This window comes from Poecilia latipinna, unplaced genomic scaffold, assembly GCF_001443285.1.
Source record: "Poecilia latipinna isolate Pla-1442-1.1 unplaced genomic scaffold, P_latipinna-1.0 Scaffold1959, whole genome shotgun sequence".
NCBI classification, from domain to species: domain Eukaryota; kingdom Metazoa; phylum Chordata; class Actinopteri; order Cyprinodontiformes; family Poeciliidae; genus Poecilia; species Poecilia latipinna.
Window position 1 is genome coordinate 81292 of NW_015114575.1, and position 12668 is coordinate 93959.

A 12668-nucleotide genomic window follows, 5' to 3' on the forward strand; every position below is an offset into this window, starting at 1 on the left:
ATGATGTCCTTCACCTGCTCCACCTCCTCCTGCGTCTGCTGCAGGCGGCTCTTCCCTTCCTCCTGGATTGTAGAGACAGATGGGAATTTAATGTCATTTAGAACAGCTTTTAGGTTGGTGCGACAGTGATAATGGGTGTTTGTGGTAGGATTGAGGTTATAAACAAGCCATGACGTTCCTTATGTTTTGGGGTAAACAAAGGATTTGACATCATGGCTGGAAGTCACTCAGATCTGCTGTGAAAGGACTCACACCCTTTCCTTTTCTCACATTTTGCTGTGTCGCATATGTTTCCAAAAACAGATTTGAACATTTATGTTGTTTAAGATCTACACAAAGTATCATGAACTGAAAAGAAGAACACAGCTACTTAGGAAGATGTGCAATTGTCTGTAGTACCTAAAGTTTTCCAGTCCATCAATATTCAAACCATTGGTTAATATTCAGGAATTGTTCACCACTGTCTGAGTTTTAGAGTAGGGGTATAGATCAACTTGAAATTCCAGAAGTTTCTAAGTACTTTAAAAACCTCTTGAAAACATTTTTCATTCGAAATACTTTTTCCCAACAGACAAGAAAGCCTTAAAGAATTCAAACAAGAAGTTATCAGCTATGAAGCTAAAATAAAGACAGACTACCAGGCTGATGAAGAATGCATCCGATCAACAGAGCGATCTAGAAGAAACAAGATCAGGGCCGAAGCAGGATATTTCAACAAGAGGTTTCACCTCAGAGTTATTTGTTTCCTGCCTGCTTTCTCCTTCACATTTGCCCTCTGAGCCGTGACAGGAAGGCACAATCTGACAAGGTAACAGGAAGAGGAAACCAGCAGTCAGAGAAGCACACTGACACACTCAGCATCTCGCTGTGCTTCGTTGTGACTCTCGTTTTAATCAACATGCTCCATTTCTAGCCTCTCATCTGGCCGAAGAATCCAGTTAAACCAGACAAATGTGCTTCTCATCAGAATCTGCTGCTGAGAGATGTTTATCTGCTTCTATCTCTTATCATCGAGACGTGACAAACAATAGCGTGTTTAATGCTCAATCGTTCTTAACACAGGAACTGCTGCCCAGACCTTCCTTCCCTCACTCCCTTCCTCATAACTGGCAGAACCAGTTTTAACTTTGTGTTTTAAGGATGGAGTCATAGCCGTCACACAGGATGGGTGACGGCTTCTTTTTTCCTTGTCGTTCCCTCTTGATTTTCATGCTTTTAATCAAATTTCATTACTTAGCGATCAGAAAGGGGCATTGGTTTGGTAAGAAAAACCAAAGTCAGAATGTATGCAGTGCCACTGCACTGTCATGTAACTACTTAAGGTGATACAAGCAGAATATAGCATATAATAGTGGTGATTAGTAACAGAAACTAATCCAATATGAACAAAATTAAGCAAAAAATATCCTGCTGATTATTAAAGTAACCTGTGAGTAAGGTATTTCAGGTCAACTTATTGCTTTTAAATTGATTTAAGAAATTTTACAGGCTTAATTTTCGACACATATAGCTAGATACCTAACTAGCAAAGGTATATTAGGAGCTAACTAGATATAGCCACAACCGGCTGAGGTTATGTGGTGCCAAGTTGCGTCGAACTGAAAAGTTCAGAGTAATTTGATTTCTTCTCACATTCAAGTTCCAACTTTAGAAGTTAATGAAACACAGCATCAGCACTTTTTCCTGCCTCACTGTTGTCTGTTGGAGTTCTCAAAAAAAAAAAAATTGATCACAGTACCACTCTTTCAAGACGTTTCCAATGAAGCAAAAATCATTTTTGCTTTAAGGTTTAAAATTCTAGACTGCTGCTGCTCTAAATCAATTCTTAATAATTTAGATAAAAATTCTTCTGAGTACCATTAAAAAAAAAAACAGTGTGGAAACCATAGTCAGAACCCATATCACAATCGCATAAAGGAGACGCTATGCTACCACCAGATAGTTTATCATGCCTCTTGTGATGTCTGACATAAGCTCAAATCCACACACTGACATATGATGCAGCTTTCCATTGTAACAAATCGGGTTATTGCATTTTAATGTGGAGATAGATGAAGAAATAGACTCAGCTGACTTCACCGAGTCTTGTTTCTATCACCAGCCCACACTACTTTAAGAGCTATGCCCACCGCATAGAAAGCGTTGGAAGACATTCTAAAAAGCATTTTATAAAAAATAAATTTTCCTTTCAGTCTTATCTCCTTGGTAAATCCAAGCTGTTTTTCCTTTAGCCAAGCTACCCAACCTTAGGTAGGCATTCACTTACCATGTCTGTTGTTGGCAGGCTGTGTTGGAGTCAGAGCTGTTACTGCGTCCCGAGCATTTAAAGGTCGACTAAAGTTAAATTCATAAAAACAGGAAACGCAGCATACTCGTCCTGGGGTTTGGAGCAACGAGTGAAATGAAAAAAAGAAAGAAAAATAAAAGAAACGCCCCGAATCGTGGTTTACTCTGTTTTTTCTTCGTTCGCTTTCAGCAAAGTGTGACTGTTTCCCCCCAGTCAAAACTTTCGATTCTCTCAGCTGCCGCTTGACGTCTCTGCTGTCCTGAGGCGTTCACGGCATTCCCGGAAATTTGCCACTTAGAGGAATTTTCGGATCTCTCTCGTCCTCCTCTGTCTCTTCTTCTATATGAACTCAAGCGATGAACTTAAATAGCCTTTCAGTCGCTGCCATCTCAAATTACAGCAAAGCAAAGATACACACCCCGACACAGTCAGTTCTGTAAAAACATATCGGTTTTGCTGCGGTTTGAAAGGCATTAACAGCACATTATTAACATAATAGATGAGATGTGAAACATTAACAGAGTTTATCTCAAAGTAACACAACATAAATGTATCCTGGAACATGTATTCTAATGAGAACATTTTAACATATATGACACTACAAGCAATTAAAATTAGGTGACAAAATAAGAGCAAGACTGCAATTAAAAATACATAAGTTAATACATCACAGAATACACTGATGAAATATATATTAATAATGAAACTAAGTAATTATCCACAATATAACATTGTTATTTAGACTATATTTTACAAAGATCTCCAACCATTGGCTCCTGGACTAGCAACAGGTTTTTGGTCCAGTGGTATTGAGGTGCTGAGCAATCAGTTAGTATGTGTACTAATTTTTGTGGTGTTGACAAGTGGGGGTTTAAGAACAGTTTTATTTTCGAAAAACACAGAAGCACCTGCATACTTCCCTAGATCTGGTCCAACAGCATGTTGGTGCCTTTGTGTGAAAAATGTCAAATCCTCCTTTACCTGGTGCACAGAGTCACGTGGAAGAGCAAAGGTTGAGAAACCCTGACATAGTAGAAACTGAACCAGTTCAAGAAATTTTACTTGAGCAATATAATCTGATTAAAAAAAAAAAAAAAAAAATTAAAGATCAGTGGCTTTTTTTATTAACCTGTCATTCACGAGAGGACCCAAATTTGGGTCCTATTGTGAATGACAACCTGTGAACAACAGGTTAAGTGTTTTATAAAGATATTCCAGTTATCTTTTACTTTTTGGATTTTTCCTTCAGATTGAAGAGTCTCAAAGGCTATTCTTTAGCTTGTGATGTCATCGTCTGTATGTGGTAGAGCAGAAAGTTTTCAACACTGCCTAGGACAATAATCTGAGCTTTTCTACAGACAATTCTGCAGTGCTTGCAGAAAAATGATACAAACCTAATTGGGTTTTTTTTCTTTTAAAAACAAAAAACAACAACAAAAAAAACCCCTGTAATAATTATTTTAAATACTTAAAACAAAAAACAACAAACAAAAAAAAAACATTTAAAAGGGACAGTATTATGTAAAATCAACTTTTTTTTTAGCTTTACATCATGCTGTAATGTTACTCCGTTATCAAACACATTCCTGGAGTGTTGCCTTGATTCTTTCATGTATGATTGAAAAATCCTTGAATCTCCCTTGGCAACCATTCAGCTGTGCAAAATGCTTTGGGGCTTAGAGGATGAAGCACCTCCTCCAAGCTGCAGTTTTCAAGCCACTGAGATTCTGCCTTACACAGCTCCTCTACCCCAAGACTTCCCCGATCAGCTCCTTCAGACTAACCAGCAGCAATTAGCAAACACCTGGTGGAACTGAACATCAGCTGAGTTCATTATAGGAGCTACTTCTCAGTGAAACGCTGAGATGCTGCGTAGCATAACCCTTTATCTATTAACCCTTAACCCTTAATAAAGGGTTAATAGAGGAGCCATGTTGTGATGACTTCCTGAAGGCGGCATTTCAGAATATGCGCAGGAGCTTCTTAAAGAGACAGAGGCCCAATTTCAAGGAGTTAAATTATGAAATACAATTTTTAATGTAAGTCACATTTGATATATACTTTTATAAAAACTGGAGTTAACATAGTTACTTGATTGTGGCATTTTGTGCCTGTGTTTCCAGCCAGTGACTGGTGCCTGACAAGTGTTGTTTCATAAATAACATAAGGAACATGGTGTGTGTCAAAATTGGAGTGAAAACATCAGAACATGTTTTAAACTATTGAAACAGACTTTTGCTCAGTGTGGATGGATGTCTGCTGTTACAACGAAGTCACTAGATGAGTTAACATCTGTAGTCACTGAACATGTGATGTCATAAAAGCACCACCACCCTGAAACTCCTCCCCAGAAAGAACTGAAACCTCTATGCCTCCATCAGCAGAAGCAGCTGGATGCAGTTTTTTCCCCTTTATCTCCTTCATGCAGCTGGAGCACCAAACCTCAAAGCTGTCCTGCGGCTCATTGTATGGCACACCGTCCCCGTCTTCATGGCCCAAACATGTCGCGAAGTTATCTTGCTCAGGCAGCCTTCAGAGACTTGCAGCTCAAAACTGGGTCATTTTAGGGTGTTGTCCACACATACAGGCCATGCACGTTCTGAATAAGAGAATTGTAAGTCCGCCCAGTGAGAAACATTCATCTGATAGCCCCACTGGGACTGTCACCGAGTCCGTTTTAACTCTGTGGTGCTCCTCTTGTTTTGTTTTTTTTTTTTTTTTTTTTTCAAAATCATCTTAAACCTTCATCTCAGATCATATTTAATTCTGTGCAGTTAATTTTTTCCACACTAAATGTCACCAAGTATTTTTTTTCCTTTGTCATTCTTTTAATTAAAGCTTCTGTGATGAAAATGTTCCTCCCAAGACAAAAACAACAGGAAACTAATGTAACAGAGCTGCACATAAATCTTTTCTATGGCATGTTTTTTGTTTACATGGAAGTCAAAAATAGAAATGCTCTGCATTAGCGGTCAGTGTATAGAATTTAATATTGCTTGCTCAATAGTCTGTGTACATTTTGAAAAGCGAGATTTTTTTTAATTAGGAGCACACAACACAACTCTGCTATATGTCACTCACAGCAGGACTTAAAAATCGAACACTTCAAAGAGTAGAAATAACAAAACATGACAAGCTTCCCACATCAGAGCTACTGCTTCTGCTTGAATGTACAAAACACTATGACATAAACGTTCATATTACACAAGATGAAGATGACTGACTGTTTTTCTTGGTTCAATAAGCCAAGCATATAAATGTGTTCACAATAACAGGAGTTCAACATCACTAACAGGATCATTCACACAAATGACTCTTCTAAAAAGCAAATGATTTACCATTAGGTGCAGCAGCAGACAAATATTTATGACCAACATGCAGATTCTTTGTAAGTGAAACATTACCTGATTACCTGATTTGTAATTAGTCTGTTCAAACTAACAATCAAAGAGGAAGAGAAAAATAAATGAAGTTCCAAGATAATTTCTGAATTGAATGTTTTGACTCTTGTTTTTTTTTTTTTTTCCTGTTTAGAGGTTCTGATTAATCCAGGATGAGTGGTGAATGGGATGTTGTGTTTATCATACATTTTCCAGGACGTGTACAGGAGAGGAACACGTAAAGGTTCGGAATGGAGGAAAACCAGGAATCCGGTTTGAGAGGGGGATTCCCGAAAAATCTCAGATCCAGGAACACGAATCTAAACGCAAGCAAAAGCAGAATCCACAACCAGAGAAGATGCTAATGTTTACCACAACCAGAGGAGACCGTCAGGTCAAGAAGGAACCAGATTCTTTAATGCAGTCAGCCTGAAGAGGAGCAGATTTATAGACTGACACAACAGAGCAGCCAGGCAAGGAAAAATCCCAGAGCATCTGGGATATGGAAAAATATTTCCTTTTCATCTCATCCTATACAGTGATCCATACAGAATGAAATAGCATTTTTATTTCTTCGGAATAAAATGTATGATTCATTTACAATTGTGTTAATGAAAGAAATTAATGATTTTCCACTTTTCTAAACTACCAAATGTTAGATCTAAAACTTAAATTTTGACAACATATTTTTGAGAAAAAGGAAGTGGGGTAACACACGTTTTCTTCTCACACATAGAAAGACAACACTTCCTGTTTTGAGTCAAATTTGTCAAAAGATCAAAATCCCCTAGTTTGTTTGCTCAGTGAAAGCAAAAGGTGCCGGGTTCAACAGCCCTGAGTAGATGACGCAAAACAAATCCCATTAAAGACCAGTCTGTCGTTATGCTGGTTAAATGTTGCGTCCTTTAACGCTGAACAGGAACAATTATAGGAACAGACAAAGGAAGCTACAGGAGAGGAAATCAAAGCAAAAGTCAGAGATAAGGGGAAGTTTAATATTTGCAATAAAGAATATTTTTTTAAATCATGTGACAAACCTTTAAAGAATCATGTGCAACTCATTGTTGATTTTAAGAAACACATTGCAGACAATGATCAGGTGGAAAAATGTGGTTTATGGCTGCAGTGTTATTCTTATAACTATTAACAAAGTAAACAGTATAATACATGGTGGCGATGTGATTTTGTGTGTATTTAAATCAGATGTATATGCAATAAAGTAAGGATCGTTAAAGGAGGCTAATCAAGGCATTGGGGAAGAAAAAAGAAAAAAGTACTGAACTGAAACAGAAATACAGACTTGAAGGTATTTTTCAGCAAAGAAAGGCACGTAGAATTGCAAAACATCGGCCCAAAACCTTGTAAGGTGCAAATTGAGGAAGTTATGTCCGCCAATCGTCATTATGCAACCCTGGAATTATAGAACGACGAGCAGAGAAGAATTTGGTTTGAGTTTCTCGGAAGAAAGATTGGGAGCAGAGATCGTGTTAGACTTTTATTTGCAGGATTTTGGAAGACGATCCCCAGACTGACCAAAGAGTTTCACTGGAGCCAGAGGTCAGCCCTCGAATTTGAACTTCACTCTCAAGATTTTGTTCAAGAGTCTCTACTTTTCTGGTGACGGGATTATTTTTTACCGCCACCAAACCCCATCATGTCTTGGTTCCCATCCACCAGTCAAGAGAGGTCTGACTACAAACATCCAGCTACTTGGGTATGAAATTCTCTCTCTGCCCCTTTGCTGAAAGATTTTTACATCCAGAAGTAATTATAACCTCAGTTTGTTAGGATAGATTTTGAATAATTTTTATGTTTGGTGATTCTAAAATTGTAATCAGATTCTTTTTCTGTGCTGAAAAACTTCAGCCAGTTGATATGTTGAATAGAGGTGTACGATTCTGTATATTTTGGTGTCGACCCGATACCAAATAAATACAGGGCCGTATGGCTGATTGCACTACCAATAACAATATTGATACTTTTTATTATTTAGGTAATTTTTAAGGTGTTTCAGTGGTTTTTCCATTGACTTATTTTATTTAGTCCTCAAACAGAATTTGGTCAAAGTTTACAGGTGTGCACAAAATACTTTAACGTCATATTAACTTGATGCAATATATATATATATATATATATATATATAAATGATAAAAATTAAGTGTGCTGTTTTCTAACTACACGGTGCAAAACAAAAAAAAAGAAAAAAAATGAGATAAAGATATATTTTATTTTCTAGCTCTTGGGTGCTCTATCTCTTTTGATGCCGCCCTGGACAACAGCCCATATCATAAACTGTCACTGCTGGCACAAACCACAAGAGCAACTTCATTGTATTACACTTTAAACCATGTCAGAATGAGCAGCCAGCTACTGATTTAAGTCCTCTATGAGACTTCATCAGTGCAGACTGGACATGTTCTGGGAAAAGCTGCACTCACACAAAGGTTGCGTTTAGCATGCCGACCCCTCCTCCGTCCTCACTGCTGCTCATTGCTGGTGGACTCAGCCTGGCAGTGGGAGCGAGGGCCGATTTCCCATCAGGAACAAATAAGCTTTTTGTTACTCAGAGGCCGCGGCTCTGAAAAGTTGTCAGGCATCTTTGTCATGGGAACAAATTCTCGTAAATCCGCTCGCTGTTTCCATGCAAACTGAGTCACTATATTGTTGAGCCAAAACGGGAGAGGTGAGCGTGTTGCTGCACGTTCTGCATGAGGTTTGATCAGAACTACCTCGACTAAAAAAAAAAAGAACAGAAAAATATTTAAACAGTTTGATCATTTCTATCTATGCCTAAAGACGAGAATAAAGCACATCTCGTATGCCTGTTTCTTCATAAAGCTCTGGGTCGATTATTAAAGCTAAAATACAATAAATCTGTGTTCTGAAGAAGCTTCTAGTTCCACTTAGCCTCAAGAGTAAGTTTGTGTGAGCCACGCAGCCATTCTGGCAGCCAGCCTCACCAGCTGACTCTAATTTCCTTCATACCCACTTGTTTATTCATGTTGCATTCTTTCACATTTAGGGTTCAAACTGCAGTGACTCCATTTGGCTGCAAAAACTGAACATAATTTTTTTTTAAAAATTCTAACAACTACACAGCAACATCCCCCCAAAATGAAAAAAATATTTTATTCTGTTGCTTTGTTGAAAGTTGATTAAAAATGTCAATGAAACACATAAAAATAAAAAACAGTGTTTCAATGTGTATTTGTCAACAAGAGCTAATGAGAGGCATGCGAAAGAATTAGTTCTTCACAAATCAGAGAACTGATTGCTGTCTCCACCTTGTGGAGAATTAACAAACAGCAGAGGTATTCATCTACATGCCTGATCATAAACAGGGGGAGAAATTACAGGAGTTTGTGTTTCACATCCACTGACTTCCTCCTACAATCTAAAAATATGACGTTACGGTTAACTGGTCTATGTCCTGAGGCGTGAGTGTGTGTGTGTAGATGGTTGTTCGTCCTGTATCTCTGTGTTGTATTGTAACAAACTGGCAACCTGTCCAGGGTGTACCCCACCTCTCACCCCATACATACATAAATACAGACTAAATTTAAACAGCACCTATGGACTAATAAGTTGTAGGTTACTCAAACTAAAATATTTCACTATAGACTTTAGTTTAGTTCAGTTGAAATTTTCTAAATCTCTAAAACTTAGCACCAACAAATAGGTCCCAATTTCCTTAATTTTGGGTGATTGACCAAAACTTACATGTGAAGACAATGTTACCCACCGATGTTAACCACCCATCAACTTCACCAAATATCTAAAAATCAACCACAGTTGTGGCTGAAAAAAGTTGTAGATATACTGAACAAATGGCTGATTGGAAACGGATTGCAGGTGTGAGAGGAGAGAGAAAGAAAATGGGATGGAGTGAGAGAGAGCACAGAAACTGGGTAACTAGGAAAATGAATCTAATACTGACAGATAACTTGATACAATGAGCATAACAAATCAAAGAAACAGACTAAGGAACACATAGTAATAATAATGAGATTAGAATCAAACCCCAAAACAACCCAAGACCTGACTTGATGTGGACCACATGGACTTTGTAGGGTTGAGAAAATAAATTTAAAATAAGCTAGTTTTAAAACTTAACATGTCTTGATTCAAATGGCCTAATTGTGGTTTTGAAATCAGCAATGTATTCTGACTGTTTGACCTTTATGTTACCTGTAGTTACAGCAGATGGTTTGCTAGGATCGTTTGAACTGCCTTTTGTCTGTGTGGGAAAACAAAACAGTAGAAGTTGGAGCTGTTCACACTCATCTGTGAAAGGCCGTAAACACAGCAGGAGTTTCTGGCTTGAGAGAGGGTCAGAGATAGCTCCTGGTTGGATGAGCAAAGATACGCCTTATTTGAATAAATTAAAGATAAGAATACGCCTTTACTATAAAACTTTCTACACTGAAGTAACAAATCAGATTTTGCTCTTGCAACTTCTCCAAAGACGTCTTTGCTTTTTGTTTGTTGTTTCCATCTTTTGTCTTTTTCTCTCTCAGGTAAATTCATGTGTTTTTTGTGCTCTGAGGTTTCTGATGTTTTGTGATGTTTGTCTGGTGATAGTTTGCATCTGTCTTGAATAAATGCTGATTATTGTGACGCTGTTATCTCTGCGTGATCTCAGTCCTTGCGCACAGCATTTTTCTGAACCCGGGCATAAGAGAGGATTTAACGAGTCAAAAGGTTTTTAAAGTTCAATAATTTTTCATCTCTTAACAGTAGTTCACAGTGAGATATTTCTGAATCCAGTAAGGTGTGTTAAAAATGTCTTTGCTGTGGTTGTGGCCCCAGCAGTAGGAACTTCTAGTGTACTGTAAGTAATACCTCCCAGAATGAGTCCAGGAGGCCATCTTCTGTGTCTAGAGGTACATGAACAAACAGGAATATCTTAAAAACTAACATTTAAGCAATTACAGCTGGTGAGGTGTTTATTTAACAAAAGTTCAAGAGCCTGGTGTTAATGTTTTCATACTTCATGCGTCTTTCAGTCCTGAGCCTGTTTTCTTTCCATGGTCAGCGTTTGTGTAGGCCCTGGTCCTCAGTTCAGCCTCCAAGGAACAAAACACAACATAATGTGGCAGAAAGCTGAACATGTATAGCACTAATACACAACTGAACTGAATCAATAAATGTTCTTTTTGTTAGGGGTTCCTATTTTTATTGTAATTTCATGCTGTTTGAAGTTACAAACAGCAAAGGTTGACAAAGGGCCTCTGGAGAGTTCAACTCTCACTGGATATTACTCTTTTTATGTTTCTCCAATCCAAATGGTTTGCAAATTCAACTTTTCCAGAAATTACCTTTTTTGAGGACAATTTACATTGGTCAATAACCCCAATTTACAAGATTTAGGAATTTTGGGGGGAATCGGAGCACCCAGAGAAAACCCCCACTAACACTGGGAGAACAAACAAACTCCCACAGAAAGAGGCACTTGGTTAAGAACTAAGATCTCTTTTCTGTGAAGATGCAGCACTAACCACTGCATCACCGTGCTAAACATTTTCTTTGGTCCAAAATCTGAGATGTATTTTGAGGTTTTGGAAATGGTTCAGGACAGACATGAACCAGTTCTGAACCATCAGGACCTGTCCTCTAAAACAATCATCTTGCTTTTCTCATCACAAATTACTCTTTCTTTTGTTTGTTTCTCCGATTTAAACTGTTCACAAATAAAAATTTTCTAGAAATTAATACTACATTTGTTGAGGACAATTTAGATTGGTCAGTCACCCTAATTTACATGGTTTTTGAAAATCTAGTGGAACCGGAGCACCCAGAGGAAACCCCCACTAACACGAGAAGAACAAAGAAACTCCCACAGAAAGAGGAGCTTGGTTAAGAACTAAAATCTCTTTTTTGTGAAGATGCCGCCCATTTTTTTAATCTAAAACATGAGATGTGTTTTGAGGTCTTGAAACGGTTCAGAACTTACCTTACACTTTTTACTAGTTGCTTGTTTTAGAGGTTTTCTTGCTTCTCTTCAGTTTTTGTTGCTTCTTGAGGCTCAAAGTGAGTCACATCGCTTTCCACACTGAAGATGTTTCTTCAGAGACTCCTCCACTGGTTCAGGATCTTTGCTTTCCCTTTTCTCTGACAGAGTTTCCACACACAAGTCTGTCACTTCCATGGCTTCGGGATCAAGGATGCTTGAATCTCTCAGCATCTCGTTTACGAAGTCATTTAGCTCATTGGGAGATTCATCAGGAAATTCAATATTCTCTAATAGATGTTCCAGATCCATGGATGCAGGGTCATAAATGGTTTTTACAGGGATAGTGTAGTTTTCCCCGTTTGGTTCTTGATGCCTGGCCACTTCTCTTCTTGGAGGTCCTAGTTCATCTCTGTCTTGGAGCTCCATTTTCAGATTTTCCAGCTCTGTTTTATAATTAACCTCACAGCTACAGTACCGTTGTTGGAGGACAGTGAGTTGCTTTTGGAGACTGTCCTTCTTGGCTCCAAGTTCACTGATAATCTTTTGGTCCCTCATCATTTTCAGTGAGTGAGCTTTCATCTCTTTATCTACCTCCTGCTTAAATATTTCTGCTTGCTGTCTTAACCTGTCATTCACGAGAGGACCCAAATTTGGGTCCTCTCGTGACAGGTTAACGGTTAACCTGTCATTGTGAATGACAACCTGTGAATGACATCTCCTTCATATGCCTGGATTTGTGACCTGAATGCTTCCTCACCAACAATATGAGCTACCTTCAATTGCTCAAATTCCTTCTGCAGCAGTCTTTACGTCTTGTGTTTTATGTCGCTGTGCACCCTGGAAGCAATTATAGCTCATCTGAGAGACTCTGAATCAGAAAACTCTTCCCTTGTCAGTAGTTCTCTCTTCATCTCCTTGAGTCTTTTCTCCCCTTGTAACTCGGCTTTTGTATTCTCCAGTTTTCTTTGCACGTCGACTCGCTTTTGGTTCTCCTCAAACCATCTTGCTCTCTCCTTTTCCAAAAGAGAGCCAAGTCTCTGGGTCTCTC

General features: G+C 38.4%; 1 long non-coding RNA gene across 1 annotated transcript; it reads right to left on the reverse strand.

Annotated features, from left to right (window-relative positions):
- Positions 1–7995: 7995 nt before the first annotated feature.
- On the reverse strand, positions 7996–11683 carry LOC106935407 (uncharacterized). Its single transcript, XR_001421895.1, has 4 exons — positions 11628–11683; positions 10658–10733; positions 10510–10544; positions 7996–8401 (listed from the first exon to the last, which is right to left on the reverse strand). It is a non-coding gene; the product is annotated as an uncharacterized LOC106935407 (long non-coding RNA).
- Between the last annotated feature and the right edge of the window lie 985 nt (positions 11684–12668).